Source organism: Gopherus evgoodei, chromosome 15 (genome assembly GCF_007399415.2).
Source record: "Gopherus evgoodei ecotype Sinaloan lineage chromosome 15, rGopEvg1_v1.p, whole genome shotgun sequence".
NCBI lineage: Eukaryota > Metazoa > Chordata > Testudines > Testudinidae > Gopherus > Gopherus evgoodei.
In genome coordinates this window covers 5,448,085-5,470,001 of record NC_044336.1, presented here as the reverse complement: position 1 = coordinate 5,470,001, position 21,917 = coordinate 5,448,085, and positions in this window count along the sequence as shown.

Genomic DNA, 21,917 nt, shown 5'->3' with positions numbered 1-21,917 from the left:
TGTTTACTGGTGTGTGCCTGGTGCAAATCACCATAGCACTGATGCCAGTGAAGCTATGCTGATTTGTACCAGTTGAGGATCTACCCCAATATATATACTCAGTGAAAAATGGCATTTGTGCAGCACTGCCATTGAGAAATCCACCCCCAGCAGGCTGGAAATCACTGGGCTTACCGATCCTTCCCAGTTCATGAGTTGGGAACACACACACACACACACACACACACACACACACACACACACACACATACACACACGATGCGAGAACTTCCCATACTGGCCAGTCAAGCAGCAGCATGTCCAGGGAGATGGTACCTCCTGACTGCAAGCGGTAAGTGCTGGACTCTTTCCGTGAAGCATGAAGGTTGATAACTCTTTTGCTTTTACATTTTAACCTCATTTACTGTTGCTCTTTAACATTCTTTCGCTTGCTTATTGTGGTTGGCAATATTATATTCCCACCATTTCCATGTAATTCTTCCTGTCACTCTCCTCCCTGCCCCATGCCCCCCAGCCAAATGACCTCAGACTATCACCTGCTTTGTTTCACAGAGAATAGCTGCTTGTTTCAGCTCATCTTTATTTATCAGAAGTCCCATCTACGAGCTGTTAAAAACCTTGCTGATCCCTTTTGCCTGCTCACTAAAAATCCAAAGAACCTGCAGGAGATCAGAAAGAACAGCCATTCTATTAAATAAAAGCTGGCCCTGCCATCCCCTGCTTCCCTAATCTCCTCTGCCATAAGCACAATTCACACTGTGTTAATCTATGGGACACGGGAGGCTGTGTGCTCTGTGCTTGTGGGCTGGAATTATATAAACTCCAATATGGGATAATTGAGCAACATGTTTTATTGTCCTCATCCTTTTCCCAGCCCACAACATCTTTCTGGGGGAGGAAGGGGGAGGTTCTGCAAAACCGAACCTACGGGGAAATTACAATGCTGCCTACTGGCTCTGTCTGCGCAGAGATGAAATGCCGCTCAGGCGCTGCCACCTGCTTCCAGCAGTGGGTAGCAGGGAAATTCCAGATCTTCCCAGCTAATTCTAGCTTTCACATCACCTGCAAGAGACAGGAGACAGTTTGGATTGTTCATGAAGGGGTAACATTTGAACAAATGAGGAGATATCAGTGTTGGAGAACCTGAGCAACTGATAGGCAGCTGAGGGCCAGCTACGGCGTGTCCACACTGCCCAAAGTTGACTTGGAGCTTCACAGAACAGCTCAGATCCAATATTTGGCTCTCTCTGCCTTGTGACAAGGCTGCTTTTATGGGTGAGGTACTGGGCTGGCCCTCAGGAGAGCTGGGTTCCAGTTTTGGCTCTGCCACAGACTCACTGTGTGACCATGGCCAAGCCACTTAACCTCTCTTTGCCTCGGTAATAATAATAATCTCCTACCTCAGAGGGGCGTTGTGAGCATAAAGTCATTAAAACCAGGGAGCTCTGCAGATGTTACAGTGATGAAGCCACATACAAGCCCAGAGAGATGTAGAGAGCCAGAATGGTTCAGTGGTGAATTTTGCTGTTAGGCTGAAAACCTTTGGTAGGTCTCAGAAAAAGCGGCCATATTTGGGGACCCCAGTCACACTTGTGAAATCTCTGGGAAGTGCTATTTACTTCCTGGGGAGAGTAGTCTTTGGGGTTGAGACTAAATGAATTTATGTTTATTACTTCCTGTCATTGGCAGCAATCGCGTGTGCATCCCAAATTCAAATGTAATTGACAGGTTTGCACTAGAAGCAAAGAAGAAATGGCCTGGGGGTCTGAGCCTTGCTTTAGGTGAGACTGGACCTGGGTCCAAAGCCATTGCAAAGGTCAGGAATATTGCCTCCTGGCCCTTTCATGTTTATTAGGTGCAATTCTCTAGTCTGCATGATCCAGGAAGTCATAACTGTAATGGTCCCTTGCGACCTTAACATCTGTGAAAGCTCACAGCAAAAAACACAGATGATCAAAAATCCCCCCTTTTCAGTGCCTTTTGACACAGTTTTATTTTCGTTACAGGGGAGCGAAGCTATGTGAGCGTTTCCCTATCCAGTTGGACTCTGCAGCATTCTTCAAGGCTTCCATCTTCATGTGTCAGAACCAGGTCTGGTGGCTTCATTGGCCTGAAGTTCAGGCACACTGGGGGTTGAACTAGCCCACTAAGATGTCTCCTGTGGGATGTGATACTTTAGTCTCATTTTGGGGGATGGGTTTAGTGTTGGTGACCCGTGATACCCAGGAGGATGTCAGAGTAGGTGATCTAATAGTGTCTCTGGCCTTGAACTCTATGGCTCTATGGTTACGTCTACATGGAAAAAAACCCCAAACTCTGCGGCAATAAGTCTAAGAGCCTGAGTCATCTGACTCAGGCTCATGCTACAGGGCTAAAAATAGCCATGTCCACATTCCTGCTCAGGCTGGAATCTTGGGCTCTGAAACCTGGTGAAGGGGGTGGGTCAGTTGACACAGGCTCTGAGACTCACCGTCACCTTTTTTTTTTTTCAGTGTAGACGTGCCCTGTGGCTCTAAGGACGAGTGGCACATAAACAGGAAAACAGGCAGACCGCTCTGCCAGCTTCCCAGTTACCAATACTTCCGTAGGTGTGGGAACTACGGGTGCGGGGGTGCTGCCGCATGCCCGGCCTCTTGGCTGCCAGCCCCGGGCGCGCGGGGCCCACCCAGCTTGAAGGAGGCAGTGGATAGGGGTAAGGGGATGGCTTTCAGCACCCCCACTATTAAAAATGTTCCAGTGCCGCTGAACACTTTACCGACAGAAAACAGATGCCGGTAAATCTATCCCCAGCCCCGCCCACCATCCCATCCTCTCAAACTGGTTTGGCCAAGTTCTGGAGCCCAGGACAGACAAAGGAGCTTTGCTGGGGATAAAAAGGGCATTCCTTAAAGAACAAAGAAAGAAAAAGGCACAGGCTGTGTTTGTGGGCTGGGATTATAAAAACTCCCATATAGGGTAATGGAGCAGCACATTTTATTGTCCTCACCATTGTCACAGCCTAGACATCTTTTGAGATTGTTCCGCAAGACCGAACCTACAGGGAAGTTACAATTCTGACCAGCTCTAAAGATAACCTTAACTCTGACCACTGGGACATGGGCATGGTTATCAGAGTTTAATTACATGAACCCATACTATTTCTCTATCTGTTCAGTGAGATACCTTGACATGGAGCAGGTTTGGTCCCTGGGGTGCAAAATGTATAACTGTGAAGACCAGAACATTTAGAGGAAGTGACTAGCTGGATCCTACCCTCCCTTCCCCTGAGACGGTTAAAAATAGGGCTTGAGTGGGAATTTGTGCGTAGAAGTAAATGTCATCCCCCATGACTCCCTTACTTGGCTTGTCTCTGCCAAAACTTTGTTCAGAGATCTAAGGCAAAGAGCACTCCTTGTGTCACTAGCCTAAGTTACCAGGGATGAACCTGGCCCAGAAAGTTTTACCCAGTGGGTAACCTGAGTGTTCCCTCCTGCTCTGCGAGCCCATTGCTTGTTCCTTTGGCCTTCTTGACTAGTCAGAATAAGTATCCTGACCTGGTGAAGTAACTGGGCCAAGGGCACCAGCTGTCTCCGAGCAACTTTTGTGGCATCCCACAGCTCTTGAGGGGCTATCTGGCTTTCAGCCAGAACTCAGCTTCGTCCCTCTTTAGATGTAACGCAGGCAGGCTGGTGGCTGCATTGCTTGACACTGGATACATTTAGGGACATTTACAGAATGGAAAAACATCTTTTCTGTGGCTCTGGGCTTTTGTTTTTAAACACTGGGGGCAATTCCAGTAGCAGCTTCTACAGACTCCCCCCATTGGTCTTCACTGCTATTTAAAGCCATGTCACATTTGCCAGTAAACAAACTGTGTCTATTTTTCCTTTGGCCGCCTTGGCCTGGAATGACAATTAGATCAGAGACCAGCTTCCAAAGAGGCTTTGAGCTCCAACTTTGAGTCCAACTTCGAGCTCTCTGAAAGCTTAATACATCCTACCATGGAGTAAACAAGTCTGATCAAGAAAGTGTGACGCTCTGACTTGGTGTGATAAATATTGCACCTCTGGTAAAGTTGTTCCATCACCACAAAATGTCTTTCTTCATATCATGGAGCTACAAGTTGTGACTGTAATTAGAGTTGCTCTGAAAAATGCAGTTAAGTGAGGGCTTATGCCCTTGAAAATCAACATGTTCTGTCCCCAGATTCACACCACTTTGCTAAAGAGGCCCAGGCTGACTTTTTGAAACATTTAAGTGATTTTGCTGAAAATGCTACGCATTAGATGCATTTAAATTCCACTCTTTTGACATTCATTGCTTTAATAACATCTAATTTCATATAAAATAATGTAACTATATTTCTACATCTTACCAGTACAGAGGATATGATTAATCAATTTTTACATAATAAAGTGTTTTACAGGTTTTGTTGTAACTATTTCTAGCTATGTCACAATGATAATCTACACACATTTTGTTTCTCAAGTATACTTTTTATCAGGGGATGTGGTAGAAGTTTTAATTTAAAATAAAAACCTGTGTTAGCTTTCATGGATTGTAAGGAAACCTTAAAAACATAAATCAAGCAAAAACCAATGCAACATAGTCTTCCTGAATCTGCAGACAGCCTGAAACAATGACTCAGAATGCTGAACTGACTCTTTCCTTTCATATGGGTTGTTACCTCTGAAACCTAATGATAATCAAAGGGTATGTTGGGAGGTGTGATTTCAGCACATGTACATAGAACTGAGCTAGCTTTGAGCTAGTTGGCAAGCTACAAGTAGCAGTGAAGTCACAGTGGCATAAGTGGTTGCATAGGCTAGGCATTTGAGTATGCACTTCTATTTTTAGCAAGCTAGTTTGGATCTGCCTAAAAAGCTGCAATCACACATCCAATTGCAGTGTAAACATACCGTAAGTGGTAACACTGTTAACTGTTTCACTGCTGGCCATTTTAGCAGAAAATCCAGCTAGTGGGGAAAAAGAGTGGGTTGAAAAATGCATGCTTTGGCATAACTAAAGTTCTGACATCTCAACCTTTAGTTCACAAAGTTTGCACATCAAATGCAGAGTATGTGAAAATCAAAGGCAGGGACAGGGTTTTATTTATGTTTAGAACTGTACAAGTGTTTGAGTTTATGACCATTCTTAGGCATAATCATTTCCATCAATTTAACATTGTTTGTTGCATGGTATTTTTTTCATCAGATTAACTTGTGGAAAAGTCCATTGTACTGTGGATAATGGGCAGGTGTAACTGACACCAAATGGGAAACTGACATTGTCAAAACTACCTTGCAGCTCAGCCATTTAAATGAATCAGAGCTTTTCTGGCTGGGCAATAAGCAAGGTCTGGGCCTAGAGATTGTCTCCCGCTCCTAAGGAAGGGAGATACCAACTTCAGCAGGATTTCTATCTGCTCCCTGGACCCAAGCCCATGCAGCCCAGCACTCTCACCTCCATCTCTGCACTGCCAGTAAAAGCCAGGATGTTTTCCAGACAAATAGTCTATGCTTGCATTTTTTATCTGTATAATTTATGCAAAAATAGCAATTACCCCTCTACAAGTCTTTCACTTGTCGTAGCTGTCTCTCTGTTACCCCATCTCCTGCTCTGTTTGTCTCTCGTCATACATGATGGTGCCTGGGTGCACCAAAGGTCTGAGAAGGTAAGTTCAGTGGTGCAGGGATTGTCATTTCATTATATGTGTGTGCCGTGTTTTGCACAACAGGGCCCAGATCCCTGACTGAGGCCTCTAGGTACTATCCCGTAAATAATAATAATTAATAATACAATGCTTCAGATCCGCTGGCCAGACACCATCAGTAACATCCACCTCTTGGAGAGGACCTGTCAACTCCCAGCAGAGGAAGAAATTAGAAGGAGAAGGTGGGGTTGGATAGGACATACACTATGCAAGCAGCCAACTAACATCACCAGACAGGCATTGCGATGGAACCCCCAAGGCAAGCGGAAAGGAGGCCGTCCAAGAAACACCTGGCAACATGACCTTCAGGCTGATAGCAAAAAAATGGGCTATACCTGGAACCAGTTAGAACGAATGGCCCAGGACAGAGGACTCTGGAGATCTGTTGTTGGCGGCCCATATCCCGATTGGGGTGACGGGCATGAGTGAGTGAGTGATGCGTATGGAAATTAAACTCTTACAACTGACATAAAAAGGAACGCAGAAGGGCCAGTGGATGGGGAAAAGACAGTGTCCACCTGGGGCTTGAAGCGAGGGTCTCAGGAGAGGGAGCAGGAGTAGGAGACCTGGAGAGCTGGGGAAAGAAGCATAGCCACCGGGGTTACCCTCTTCTAGAAGAGAGCATCACTTGACACCAGAGGTCTCTCCATGGAGCTGAGCTCCTGCCACCTCATGGGGAAAGCAGACAGGAGTTAGAGTGCTGCTTATAGCTTTCTTTGCTGGGCATGCAAAGCTTTGGCTGGAGGATGTCTGATCATTTGACCATCATGAGCAAGGAGGTGATTTTTAAAGGCTGAGAAAGACCCTTGGCTCAGGAGCTGCTGTATCTGTGTTGTTTGGGGAAGTCGTTACTGTAGTTCAGCAGCCTCAGCTGCAGGTGAGTGCCATTTTGGGCAGTTATCTGTACAAGCCCTGTGCAGCGTTATGGCTTTACACCAGGCTTCTGTCTTTGTGATCTCTCACTACTGGAGGTGAATAGTGTTCCTGGGTGAGCCCTTTAGATAACAGAGTATGAATTCCGTCTGATGGCGTCTGCAGGAGCCTGGTCTGAGTGAGCTGCTGGTCCCACCTGACAAAAGCAGACAGGCCCCAAGTATAGGCATTAGCTGAGTTCAGAGACAAAATTCTCCTTGCTGGTGAGACCTGCAAAATAATGAAGGCTAAAAAACCAGAAAAACCATTTTTGTTCTGACATGGTTCACATCTCAAGAAAGAAAACCCATTCTGATATCACCAATTCCAAATGTTCAAAATCACGAGTCCCGGTTCCAAAATCACGAGTTTGGCTACAAAATGTGGATTTTTAAAAGTAATAAACACTGGGCTCTTTTTCTTTGCCTTTTGAATCTTTTGGTTGCTCTCAGGTAACATTTTTAAGCTTTTCTCTGCAATCTTCAAGGCCGGATATTTACTTCAAGAAAGAAAGAAAGAAAGCTGAGATCCTCATTCAATATCCTGACTCCAGAAGCTGTGGCTCTCCAGCAAATACTAACAACCATGAGGCTCATGAATTTTGGCAACACTGCAGTTTCCTTGTGTTGGAAAATGGACCATTTCAGTGGGAAAATGTCCCTTCCTATGGAGGATAAATGAGCGGGAAGAAGCCCAGTTTTGCCCACGGTGCTGTTGTTAGCTAGTTTTGCGGCAGAAAATCCTAAATTCAGGGGCAGAAACAGCAGAATGCTGCCCTGGATCACGTTTCTGAATTCAGCAACATCAGTGTCTGATCCGGCAACTCCCAGGACTCTTCACTCAGCTGCTGAGGTGCAAGCTCCCACCTGAGGGAGGACTGTGTTTCAAAAAGTTAGCATGGGCCTCTCTAGCAAAAGGGTGTGTGGGAGTTATTGATGGGGAAGGCCATATTTTTTCATCATTCCACCTGGATAACAAGGATTAGGGTATCATGGGACTGAACAGAGTCCTGGCGAAGTCCAGAGGTGTCCCTGGATCTGCTATTGGGCTGGAACTTCAGGAAATGGTGATGGCAGATGAGCTGTCAGAGTCCCTCCCAGCCAGACCCAATCACTAGCCATTGCTCATATCCAGGCTCTGAATTCCAGAATCACGGTGGCTCCATGCTCTTTGTTCACTGAATGTCACTCAAGAAGGCCAGCACTGCTTCTTACTTACAGTGGTCCATGCATCCCAGTTGAGTACAATAATCCAATGTGAAGTCAGCCATGAGGGCTGATCTAAAACAAATGCCAGCTAGCTGAGAACATCACGCAAATGAACTATTGATTTTCTATCCCATAGACGCCCTTGTCAGCATTTACACTGACTCTGCAAATGAATCTCACACAGCTTCCAGGCCACTCGCAGAAGACCCCCATGAACTACGCATGCTCTGATCACCTACAGTCTCCCAGAAGAGGCTGACCTCTCCCACTGCAGTCAGCCTGACAGATGAATGAGGAGCACACAGGATTTTGCATTCTTGAAATCAGCATTCAGGCTCCACTGAAACCCTATAATGTTCTAGTTGACGCATGAGGTCATTGGGCTCACAGGAGAAATAAATGGAATGTTAACTCAAGCTACAGTATTTTTTTAAAATTCATCATGACCCTAAGTGGAATCAATAATAGCAATCCGCAGTGTAGTTAAGAGCTTTCACTGTGTATACATCATATGTGCAATATCTATATTTATCTATCTATCTGTCCCTATACACCCCATCTATCTATCTATCCCTATACACCCCATCTATCTATCTATCTATCTATCTATCTATCTATCTATCTATCTATCTATCTATCTATCTATCTATCTATGAAATTGTGAGGCTGCTAATGTGGTTAAAGGAGTTCTTACTGGAAAGCTAAACTGAGGATTTGAGGGTGGAGCTCAGTTTCCTCTGGCAATGATTTCCATAGGGTTGGACTGGCTCCTGGATAAGGTTGGTTTCTTGCGGATACAAGTCTTTCTCTTTGTATCAACAGTAGTGGGGCAAAGCAGAGAGGTCACTGTCCCATAAAGGAAGATGAGATCTCAGGTGGCTTGAGTTAGCCAAGGCATCAATGTCATCATTTATTATTATTATTCACTGAGGGGAAGTTGGGAACTGATAAGTGCTGGCAGAGGGAGTTGGGACACCCGAGCTATAGTGAGCGGAGGAGAATTTTTTAAAGTGTCTTCTATCATACCCCAGATATTTATTTTTATCTCAGGAGCAAACCCATGTGCCTTTGATAGAATCTTGAGTAGTGGGCAGGCAGTTCACCCCATGTGATACGTGGAAAATAAACAGTGCCATAAAAATCGCACCAAGCATGGATTTCCTTTGCTTTATTTATTTAGCAACCGTGGAGGGAGGTCATAATGTTTCCACAATGGTAGGAAATTGCAAAACAAATGCCAGCCAGCCAAGTCAAGCTCTAAGCGCATTAGAGCGATGACACATACAGTTGAACCTCAGAGTGACAACACCTCAGGAATGGAGGTTGTTCAGAACTGTGAAATGTGCATAACTCAGAACAAAACATTATGGTTGTTCTTTCAAAAGTTTACAACTGAACATTGACTTAATACATCTTTGAAACTTTACTATGCAGAAGAAAAATACTGCTTTTAACTATCTTAATTTAAATGAAACAAGCACAGAAACAGTTTCATTACCTTGTCAAAACTTTCTTAAAACTTTCCCCTTAGTTTTGTAGTAGTTTATGTTTAACACAGTACTGTACTGTATTTGTCTTTTTTTTGTCTTGGCTGCTGCCTGATTGTTTTCTTAAGAACAAAACCCAACTCTTCTGGCACTTTAACTGCCCCAGGCTGAAGGCGCATTGCATTGTTGAGCACTCAGGGTACTACTTATCTTCCTAAGTCTAGACAGCAAAGTGGAGGTGCAGGGTCAGCACAGAAGAGAGATTATCAGTTAACTGCAATCCCAAATGGTAATTCAAAAGGGAATTCCACTAATGACTGCAACGTACTGCCTTTTCCTTTTCGTACCCAGAGAATGTGCCTGGAGAATTTGGGGGCCTGTGTGATTTATGATTCTGTTTCTTGAGCTCTGTATAATAAAGACCCACACAAACAAACTGCAGAGGGTCGCTCCATTCATGCCTGGTGTGAAACTCACTGACTCTGGTGGACTGACGCTGGGGAGGAAATTGACCTGAAGTTTGCTGTAAAAGTATGGAGCAACTATCTACTTAGGACAGCAATGTTGGTCCAGTGGTTAGAGTGCTGCTGTGTGACTCAGGAGACCCAGCCTCACTTCCCTGCTCCTCCACAAACTTTCTGGTTGACCTTGGGAAGTCACTTAGGCCCAGATCCCCAAAGATACCTAGGTGCCTAAATCCCTTTGAGGAGCTGGCCTTAGTCTCTCTGGGCATGATATACAATGGATCATAGCAGTGCTCTGCTTCACAGAACTGTTGTAAGGATCAAGGTATTAAAGGGTATGAGATGCAGACACTAAGGGGAAGGAGCAGATCCAGGGTTGTAGCTTAAACCAGTGGTTCACAACCTTTTTTCATTTGCAGACCCCTAAAAAATTTTAAATGGAGGTTCAGACCTCTTTGGAAATCTATTGTCCATATATAGTTGAATTCTGTTCAGTTAGTTTCAGTCTAAGTCTTTTGGGGACCCCTTAGACACAGAATTACTGTCTTAGACCACCAGTTCCAGTGGGTTAGAAGAGCTCCCTGCAATGCAAATCAGGGAGAATGGCCAGAGTAGATGACTAGAGTTTAAAGGGCAAACACCAGTTTTGAGCACTGGTTTATAAAGTGGGAGAAGGATATAGAATATTCCATAGAGAGGAGGTTCAGCTGCAAGCCACTTGGAATCTTGGCCAGTGTTGGGGTTGGGCCTACATTTGGAAGGAGCACATCCCATGGGACTGATCCATTTCATCCTATTTGGGAAATATTCAGCGGGGTGGCTCTGTCTGAGTAGCTGGGGTTACCCTGTGGGGCTAACGGTGAGGATTTAGGCAGATATGTGGATGGAGGGATTTTCTTGACTAGAACTGGTGCTCACTAGAGCAGTGGAATATTTCTCCATTAGAAAATGCTGATTTGTCCAAACCAAAATGTTCCATGGGAGCATGTTAATTTTCATGAAATTTTCATTTGGAACAAATTTGAAGCGAAACATTTTGGAGATGTCAGAGCATCACATTTCAACATTTTACGTACAGAATGTTTCAATCTTTCATTTTGAAATAACTTTTTGAAACAAAAGTAATTGTATTTTATATCTTTTTTATAATTAAAAAGGTTAAAATCTAAATGAAATATTTCATATTTTTCAAAATGACATGTTCTGATGGCCAATCTATATCCATTTGTTCTTGTGCTAACATTATTCTTTAGTTGAAATAGCTCTTCACTCTCTCTGGTGTTTACCCCACTGCTGTATTTACAGAGACAATCAGATCCTCTCTCAGCCTTCTTTTTCTAGGTTAAACAAGCCAAGCTTTTCCAGTCTCCTCACATAAGCTAGGCCCTCCATTCCCCTGATCATTTTAGTAGATCTTCTCTGCACCTGCTCCACTTTAATTTAATCTTTCTTGAACAAGAGTGACCAGAATTGTTCACAGTATTCCAAATGAAATCTTACAAATGCCTTGTACAATTGCATTAACGCTAGTCTATTTCTACTGGAAATTCCTCACCTGATACATCCTAGGATAACATTTGCCTTTTTTTTTGAGTCACATCACATTGATGGCTCTAAGGCTAGGTCTACACTAGGGGAGGGGGTCGACCTAAGATATGCAACTTCAGCTATGTGAATAGCAATCGGCATATCTTAGGTCGATTTACTTGGCAGTGAGGACGGCGGTGAGTTGACCGCTGCCACTTCCATCTCTCGCCACGGTGGAGTTCTGGAGTCAATAGCAGAGCAATCGGGGATCGATTTTATCGCATCTACATTAGACGTGATAAAAGATGCCCGATAGATCGATCACTATCCTCTGATACGGCAGGTAATGTAGATGTACCCTTAGTCATCCTGTGATCGACCCCCACACCCTAGTCTCTTTCCCCTGTTGCTTCCAGCTGGTGAACCCCCAGCTTGTAGCAGACACTTTTATTATTAGACCTTGCACTTTGGACCATTGAATTTGGTCCCATTTCAATCAATCCACTCTTTAAGGTTATCCAGATCTTCCTGTATAGTATTCTGATCCTTCTCTATATTGACAATACCTCCCAACCATAGCTGACATATCATCAGCAAATTTCATTAGCTCACTCCTACTTCTTGTGCCAAAGTCATCAATGAACATTTTGAATAAGATTGGTCCCAAGACGAATTCTTGAGGAACTACACTGGTAACCACCCTCCAGGCCATTAATTCATGTTTCAGCACAACCCACTGCTTTCTCTATCTTATAATGCATGCACTGACCTCCATCTTTCCTAATTTAACTAATAATTTCCTGTGTGGCAACTGTTGTCAGCTGTTCAGCTGTGTGTGTCTGCGTGTTTTTTCTGCGTGAACAGTGGAACAGTTTAACAGTGGAAGTTAAACACTAGTGAGGAAAATAGAAAGGATCATAAACTCTGGCAAATGAAGTGTAAAAGTATAATTAGGAAGTCCAAAAAAGAATTTGAAGAACAACTAGCCAAAGACTCAAAATTAATAGCAAAAACAATTTTAAGTACTGCAGAACCAGGAAGCCAGCTAAACAACCAGTTGGGCCACTGGACAATTGAGATGATAAAGGAGCACTCAAGGACGATAAGGCCATTTCAGAGAAACTAAATGAATTATTTGCATTGGTCTTCATGGCTGAGGATGTGAGGAAGATTCCCAAACCTGAGCTATTCTTTTTAGGTGACAAATCTGAAGACCTGTCACAGATTAAGGTGTCATTAGAGGAGGTTTTGGAACAAACTGATAAATTAAACAGTAATAAGTCACCAGAACCAGATAGTATTCATCCAAGAGTTCTGAAGGAACTCAAATGTGAAATTGCAGAACTGCTCATTGTAGTCTGAAACATATCATTTAAATCAACTTCTGCACCAGATGACTGAAGGATAGTTAATGTGTTGCCAATTTTTAAAAAAAAAGGCTCCAGAGGTGATCCTGACAATTAAAGGCCAGTAAATCTGACTTCAGTACCGAGCAAACTGGCTGAAACTATAGAAAAGAAAAAGGTTGTCAGACATATAGATGAACATAATTTGTTAGGGAAAAATCAACATGGTTTTTGTAAAGGGAAATCATGCTTCACCAATCTACTAGAAGTCTTTGAGGGGGTCAACAAGCATGTGGACAAGGGGGATCCAGTGGATATAGCTTACTTAGATTTTGAGAAAACCTTTAACAAGGTCCCTCATCAAAGGCTCTTAAGAAAAGTAGGCTGTCATGGGATAAGAGAGAAGGTCCTCTCATGGACTGGTAACTGGTTAAAAGATAGGACAAAAAGGGTAGGAATAAATGATCAGTTTTCAGAATGGAGACAAGTAACTAGTGGTGTCCCCTAAAGGTCTGTACTAGGCCCAGTCCTATTCAACATATTCATAAATGATCTGGAAAAAGGGGTAAACAGTGAGGTGGCAAAATTTTCAGATCACACAAAACTACTCAAGATAGTTAAGTCCCAAGCAGACTGCGAACAGCTACCAAAGAATCTCTCAAAACTGGGTGACTGGGCAACAAAATGGCAGATGAAATTCAATGTTGAAAAATACAAAGTAATGTACATTAGGAAAACATAATCCCAGCTACACATATAAAATGATGGGGTCTAAATTAGCTGTTACTGTTGTCAGATGCCTACCGGTGTGGTGCTCTGCTCTGTTCAATGTTGATATGACTCATCTGCATGCGTGTGTTCCCTCTGTGTGCTGTCCTGGCTCTTCCAAGATAGCTGACACAGCAGACCCGAAGAGAACCCCCAATGACCACAGAGTCTAGTAAGGTATGAAGGCACATCGGCCAGGTTTATTGCCGTATGGACACAATGATAGTTCCCTGTAGATTTCTTAGTCTAATTCAGGGCATACTACGAGAAAGTGCCTCTTGACAATGGACTCAGCTCACTCAGTGGTGGGACTTTCCACTGCCCCCTCAGCTGGACAAAGACACCGCCCCAGGGATGCATTCTTATACACAGGTACAAACAAGTTACACATCACTCCTGACGTATTGAGGTGCAACCCTTCTACGTAGCAAGGTACAACCCCTCTACATAGTAAGGTACTGCCTCTCACCTTGTACATGTTGGTTCGAACAAAACAACTCTATCCATCATATTACCCTTTTGGCCCTGTTATTGGGAGGGGTCAGCCTGTTCCTTGTTATCTGTGTGGAATGTGCAAGTATGTGAATGTTCTGATCTCTAGTGTTCAGTACCTTTTAGGTACATCTTCTTGCAGCATCAGTCCTTTCCTTGCCAGCTTCTGTGAGCAGGGCCTGCCTCTGGCTCAGAGCTTCACTTTGCTTCATGTTAGCAAAGTCTTGACCTTTACTTTAGTTCAGGCCTTAGGCCTCATACCAGGACTCTGATACCAAGGGTTATATCTCAGGGCCTCCTCTTACTACAGTTACCACTCAAGAAAGAAATATTGGAGTCATTGTGGATAGTTCTCTGAAAACATCCACTCAATGTGCAGCGGCAGTCAAAACAGTAAACAGAATTTTGGGAATCATTAAGAAAGGGATAGATAATAAGAATGAAAATACCATATTGCCTATATTAATCCATGGTCACCCCATCTCAAAAAGATATATTGGAACTGGAAAAGGTTCAGAAAAGGGAAACAAAAATGATTAGAGGTATGGAATGGCTTCTGTATGAGGGGAAATTAATAAGACTGGGACTTTTCAGCTTGAAAAAGAGACAAATAAGGGGGCATATGATAGGGGTCTATAAAATCATGACTGTTGTGGAGAAAGTAAATAAGAAAATGTTATTTTCTCCTTATAACACAAGAACTAGGGGTCACCAAATGAAATTAATAGGCAGCAGATTTAAAACAAACAAAAGGAAGTATTTTTTCACACAATGCACAGTCAACCTTGCCAGAGGATGTTGTGAAGGCCAAGACTATGACAGAGTTCAAAAAAGAACTAAATAAGTTCATAGAGGATAGGTCTATCAATGGCTATTAGCCAGGATGGACAGGGATGATGTCCCTAACCTCTGTTTGCCAGAAGCTGGGAATGGGCCACAGGGAATGGATCGCTTGATGATTACTTTCAAGGTGTCACCCCCACTCTGAACTTTAGGGTACAGATGTGGGGACCTGCATAAGATAACCCCTAAGCTTATTTACCATCTTAGATCTGGTTGCTGCCACTATCAAATGGTTTAAACAAACATTTATGGGAGAGTCATTTGAAAACTCTGTCTTCCCCCCAAATATTTCCCCAGTCTTTATCCCCCTTTTCCTGGCAGGATTGAGACTGATTCACCTCCCACCAATTCCTGGTGAGCCCAGATCCAAAAAAACCTTGGATCTTAAAACAAGGAAAAATCAATCAGGTTCTTTAAAAGAAGACTTTTAATTACAGGAAAAGGGTGAAAGGAATACCTCTGTGAGATTAGCATGCAAGCTGCTCTCACAGACAAGAGATTCAAAACACAGAGGATGTCCCTCTGGGCAAAAACCTTTGTTACACAAAGATACCCAATTTGATTCACCCTCTTATGCAAAACAAAGTCACAAAAGAAAATAAACATAATCTAATACATTCCTTCTCTAAACACTTACTACTTTTAAGAAATGTTAGATGGCTGATTCCTGTATCCTTCACTCCGGCACAAACTTTTCTAAACTGATTTCCCTCCTCCCGCTTTTAAAACATCTTGTCCCCCTATTGGTTCCTCTGGTCAGGTGTCAGCTAGGCTATGTGAACTTCTTGACTCTTTACAGATAAAAGAGGAATTAACCCTTAACTGTCTGTTTATGACAATTACCTGTTCTGTTCATTCGCTCTTGAGCACCCGGCATTGACCACTGTGGGAAGACAGGATACTGGGCTAGACAGACCATTGGTCTGACCCAGTATGGCCGTTCTTTTGCTGCACTGGCTCTGGCCAGATAGCCTGCATAGCACACATTGATCAAACTGCCTAATAAGTCCACAAGACCCATTTTAGTAGCAAAGGAACTTGGTCAGGTTTATTACCAACGAAGCATGGTCCTAGCTCCCGGGATCAATGTCTACAGTTACAGTAGCACGTGTATGCCTGTGACAATAGACGAAGATCAGTCAGTGGCAGGACTTTCCACTGCCCCCTAGGCTGGCCAAAGGGTTAAAGAGAGGTATCCAAACATTTATAGATGGAGACAAACAATCTGGGATAAACAACTTACATATCACCTTATGCTTTTCATAATGTTTATTACCTCCCCTTGTACTTTCTTCCTGAAGTTTCAGACAAAATATCCCTATTCACCACCTGGCTTTGTACTTTTACGTCTGATATTTGAGACAATAAAACCATGTCATTGTGTGCTAGGTTGGGGTGTTCCTGTGCTAGCCTGCTGGAATGAGTTTACATATTCAGTGTGTTTTAGCAATGCTAGCAATACTGGTGCCGAGTTTGTGTACTGGACACTGACTTGCCAGGAAGTGTCTGCTTTTGACAGGGCCTGACAGTTGCTCAGAGCATAACTTTTGATGACTTTGGTTTAGGTCTCAGGCCTTGCACCAGGTCCATGCTTCAGACTCTCTCTCTTTCTACTACAGCACCATTTCAAATGCTCTTCTGAAGTCCAAATATTTTAGATCTATTGCACTTCCTTATCTGAAACAATTAGATATTCTCTCAAAGAAGAAAATCAAGTTAGTTGGGCTTGAGTTACATCTTCTTTACCATTTACCTCCAGGAATTTATATACACTTTTTTTGCACATTGTTCTAATGGCATGCGCACTATCAGGGTCAGACTAGCACATCTGTAATCACCCAGATCACTTTTTTCTCTTTCTGAAATATAGCTATGATGTTCTAGTAATAGATTCCAGGGCCAGAAGGGACCATTGCGATCATCCAGTCTGATTTCCTGTGTAACACAGGCCAGAGAAGTTCCTCACAATAAATCCTAGAGCAGAGCTTTTAGAAAAAAAAACATCCAGTCTTGATTTAAAATTTGTCAGTGATGGAGAATTCACCATGACTCTTGATAAATTGTTAGCTATGCTCCTGTCATATGGTACTATGCCTGAATAGAGAGGTTTATTAAAAAAGCCTTCCTGCCAGACTAGCAATCTCATGAGCCAGCTCTTTCAGTATTCTGGGATGGAAATTAGCCAGTCCTCCCCAATTTAAGGTCTTTACATTTTTCTTCCACCTCAGATGTCCTTATAGACGCTCATTTCCATCAGTTGTCCTGCCTTCATGCATATGCATAAAAACCTCCTTCCTTAGAGGTTTTTAAAGTCAGGCTTGACAAAGCCCTGGCTGGGATGATTTAGTTGAGGCTTGGTCCTGCTTTGAGCAGGGGGTTGGACTAGATGACCTCCTGAGGTCCCTTCCAACCCTGATATTCTATGATATGTTCCATATTAGCCTCATTACTGAAAATGGAGGTAGACTATTCATTTAGGTTTGGGCCATACTTAGATTATCTTTAATGATAGTGGCTCAACCTCACCCTTCCTTATTCTCTTTTATTTATATAACTTATAAATATCTTATTTATTTTCCTTTCCTTGGTAAGAGCTAATTCAGCTTGACTTTTAGCAATCCTCACTTTAGTCCTAAATTTACTAACCTCCATGATTCAGCTTTCTTTGCTGATCAACCCCTTTTTCCAAGAGGGAGAAATGTGGGGGCTTGACACATGCTGTGGTCAACTTGTGTCCCAGTGATGAGAGCGTCAGTCTGTAGCACACAGCCATATGTCCCATTATATACTATGGCCCACAAATAATGTGTCTGTTCCCATAAAAAACAAACCTCTTGACAGAGTCTGAGCAATACATTAGACCCTGCAATGAGCTGTTAGCAGAGCTCAGGAGAGCTAGCACTGTGGGTACCCAGATTTTGCCAGGTAGGAGTAAGTGGGAAGTTGGCAATTTCTCCAGTGGAGAAAAGCATAAATAATAACATGCATTCAAAGAGTCACATTCTAAAGGAAAGGAGAAGCCCTTTACTAAGATGTCCTGTAACCTTCCCCATGGCTGAATTCTCTCCTGAACAGATTCAAACATTGATGAGTTTCCTAATATTTATCGTAGCACTGTACAAGGACAAAGCAAAGCAAGATTATCCATTGGCAATACCAGTGTCAGCTGTATCCAAATATTATGAATAACAACATCTCTTATTGTATAAAAAGTATCTTACAAAAGCAAAATCCAAGGGGCGGGATAGGCTGGGAAAGATTGATGAGCTCAGGACTGGGGGAGAGCTGGGCCTATGAGATTTTAGGGTTTAGACGCTTAGGAGTGTGTGTGTGTGTGTGTGCATGTGCACCTGACAGAATGTATACCCATGTCCACACCCTACACACTATTGTAATAATCTTTGTACCAAGTATACCTTGGAAGGTATCATTAGAAAACTCATAATTTGCTGGTGATTAGTGTCCTGATAAAAAAGTGTTTGGCAACACTATATGTGAAGTTATAAGATTCTACTGTATAGTGTTGTAAACACATGTTCCAAACTGAGGTTGGCAAACAGATCTGTCTCAAGCAAGTGCAAATGCATGCTTGGCTTAATTCACACTTAAGCAGTAAACAGAGTCATCAAGCAGGAAGGGGAACAGAAGACTCTCCAACAGGTGATGAAAAGCATCAGGGACCATCCTTCCCTGTAGACTTCTTGTTTCTTGGTACCCAGCTGAAAATGTTTTTTCAATAGGGGCGGCAAACATCCCAAAACCACCCCCCGACTCTCCCTGTCAATCACATTCATGGCACCAGAAGCAAAAAAAGAAGCATTTGTGGGGCTGAAGAAGAGGTTCTTGACCTAAGAAGTTTGATCAGTAAGACCATTAAAAGCATACGGTGAGAACCTGCTTGAATCTGTTATCAATTGTTAAGTTAAGCACCAGTAGCATTTTAACTTTATTTTTTTGCAGCCATTTCTGACTTTTATGCCTCATTACTTGTACTCACTTAAAATCTCTCTCTTTGGAGTTAATAAACTGTTTTCTATTTTTATCTAATACAGTGTGTTTAAATTGAAGTGTCTAGGAAACTCCATTTGGGGTGGTAAGTTATGTACATATTATTTCTATTGAAGAAATAACAGATTTTATATCAACTTGTGTTGTCCAGGAAACGGCTGAGGAAAATCTAAGTCTGGGAGTGTGTTGGAGTCATCCTGCAGTATAACCCAGGCTGGTAAGAGCCAAGGTCTTTGCTGGCTGCAGCAAACACAGATGTAGCTTGGAGTGACTTGCATGCTGGAGGCTGTTTGTGAACAGTCCAGGCTGGAGGCTACAGCTGCAAAGCATTATACAGGACACCTCAGGTTAGAGGGCAGGTGTCACACAGCTACTCACTAGTCTGAATTGTACTGTGATATGTCACAGGAGGAATTGGGTGGAGAAGTAGCTGGAGGCCAGGTGCACCAGTAAGGGAAGGTGAAGTAGAGGGGGGATGGTACAAGTGATTTATGTATCACTGTGGACCAGGGAGTGTGAGCACTCCAAAGGGAGAGGGTTACCACAGCTCTTCCAGGATGTAAAAACAGCAGGGTATGATCAAGGCAAATCACTCCGCTATAGCACCGTCAGCGAGGTACCACCTCCTGGGGAGGAGTTGCATAGTCTGGTTCAAACTAGATTCTCCAGAGACTAACAGATAAAGAAAGGACTTTTGGATAAATAGCCTGAGCTTAAATTGACTCAGGACCTTCACTCTGGTTCCTGATCTAAAAGTGATACAATGTTGTAGCCAGAGGGTTACAACCCTGCTGTTGGATGTGATGGACTGACACCTGCCAGAGCCCTGTGAAGGAGCTGGAGGTGACCTCTGGTAAGTTTTTTAGCATGAGTCTAGGTTTTTTAAATGGTTTATATTTTCTCTCTAATACCTTCACCATCAGAATAAATGTGCTTGCTTAGAAGGAAGTGGATGGTAACTGGCAACTACTGGCAATACGCTGTTCATAGCCCTCAGAGAGAAAGCAAGGTGAAGACACAGGTCTTTTAGGCAGAATGGCATGATGGCAATATCGAGTGTAGATCAGGAAGCTGTGTAGCCTTAAAACACCCAGACAGAAGGGAGTGAGATGTGGGTCTCTGCCCAAGAAAGGTGATGGCTGGGAACTGGAAACCTTTCAATGGGTGTCCTTGAGGGACCACAGACGGATAATACAGGAGCAGTTACTCTGAAACCATGACATTACCCCCTGGGGAGGCTGGTGCACGCTGGTGCAGACTGGGTTTTCCAGAGACCAACAGACAAAGAAAGGGCTTATGGCATAAAAAGGCTGCATTTAAACTTACTCAGGGCCTCCTTTCTGATCCAGCAAATGGACAGGAGCTGCTGTCCCAGGGCCTCAATCCCTGAAGAGTTCAAAAGACTTTGGCCTTTTAGGGCCCCATAAGATGTGTGGGTGACTCCTGGTATGTCTAATGTGTGTTTTTAAATCTGTTTTTTGTTTTTATATATTGTCTCTGTCATGCTTTTACCTTAAGAATAACTGTACTTGCTTGGCAATGGCTGTGTGGGAACTTGTAACTGCAGTTAATACACGGGCCATAGCTCTTGAGAGAGAGAGCAATACACAGGTGCTGGCTGTTAGGTAGAGTGGCTTGCTGGGGATATCACAGTATAAGGTATTGAGCTGTACAAGCTTAAACCTCCCCAGTCAAAAGGGAGTGGTACAAGGGTCTCAGTCCAGAGACAGGTGATGGCTGGAGACCGGATATCTGATGAAACACTCCTGGAATGGGCCATGTTGGGTGGGGATACATGGCCGGTTACCCTCAAACTGTGACAATAGGGTGGATGAAAAATTTTCCGTCACCAGGTATGATTTAAAAAAATGACACTTCTGAAATAATTTATTTCTAACAAAAATATATTTTTCTGAATGTTTTTCTAAACAATTTTTTTAGAAAAAATTTTTAAAATATTGATAGAATTTTTTGACTGTTCAAACTTTTAAATTTATAATTCTCACCCTGTCATAAACAGATAGCTAAGGGTTAATGTCTCTTTCACCTGAACCACCTGACCAGAGAACCAATCAGGAAACCGGATTTTTTCAACTTTGGGTGGAGGGAATTGTGTGTCTGAGTCTTTTGTCTGTCTGCCTGCTGTCTCTGAGCTTTGGAGAAGTAGTTCTATTTTCTAATCTTCTGTTTCTAAGTGTAAGGACAAAGAGATCAGATAGTAAGTTATATGGTTTCTTTTCTTTGGTATTTGCATGAATATAAGTGCTGGAGTGCTTTGATTTCTATTCTTTTTGAATAAGGCTGTTTATTCAATATTCTTTTAAGCAATTGACCCTGTGTTGTATCATCTTAATACAGAGAGAACATTTGTATTTTTTCTTTCTTTTTTATATAAAGCTTTCTTTTAAGACCTGTTGGAGTTTTTCTTTACTTCAGGGAAATTGAGTCTGTACTCACCAGGGAATTGGTGGGAGGAAGAAATCAGGGGAGGTCTGTGTGTGTTGAATTGGCTAGCCTGATTTTGCATTCCCTCTGGGGAATAGGAAAGTCCTTTTTGTTCCCAGGACTGGGGAACGGAGAGGGGGAATCACTCTGTGTAGTTTCACAGAGTTTGTGTCTGTGTATCTCTCCAGGAGCACCTGGAGGGGGGAAGGGAAACAGGATTATTTCCCTTTGTTGTGAGACTCAAGGGATTTGGGTCTTGGGGTCCCCAGGAAAGGTTTTTCAGGGGGACCAGAGTGCCCCAAAACACTCTAATTTTTTGGGTGGTGGCAGCAAGTACCAGGTCCAAGCTGGTAGCTAAGCTTGGAGGTTTTCATGCTAACCCCCATATTTTGGACGCTAAGGTCCAAATCTGGGAATAAGGTTATAACACCCCCCTTGCCATTTCCTGACTTTTTTTCCATTGGAAAACAGAAACAAAGCATTAGTGCTGCTTCACAGACAGTAATGCTTTCACTTTTAAAAGTGTAGAAAGTGTCATTGATAGCGTTACTTTTAAAGGTGAAAAATGGTGCTTTGTTACGTTCCCACACTATCCTACTGCTCTGAATATTTTTTCCAGCAGGGAAAAAGAAGGGGAGGGAACTCAAAAATAAAAATAAAATAAACATTTTTTTTTGTTTAAAAACTACCACAAAACAGCATTTGACTTCAAAGTGAATATGTTA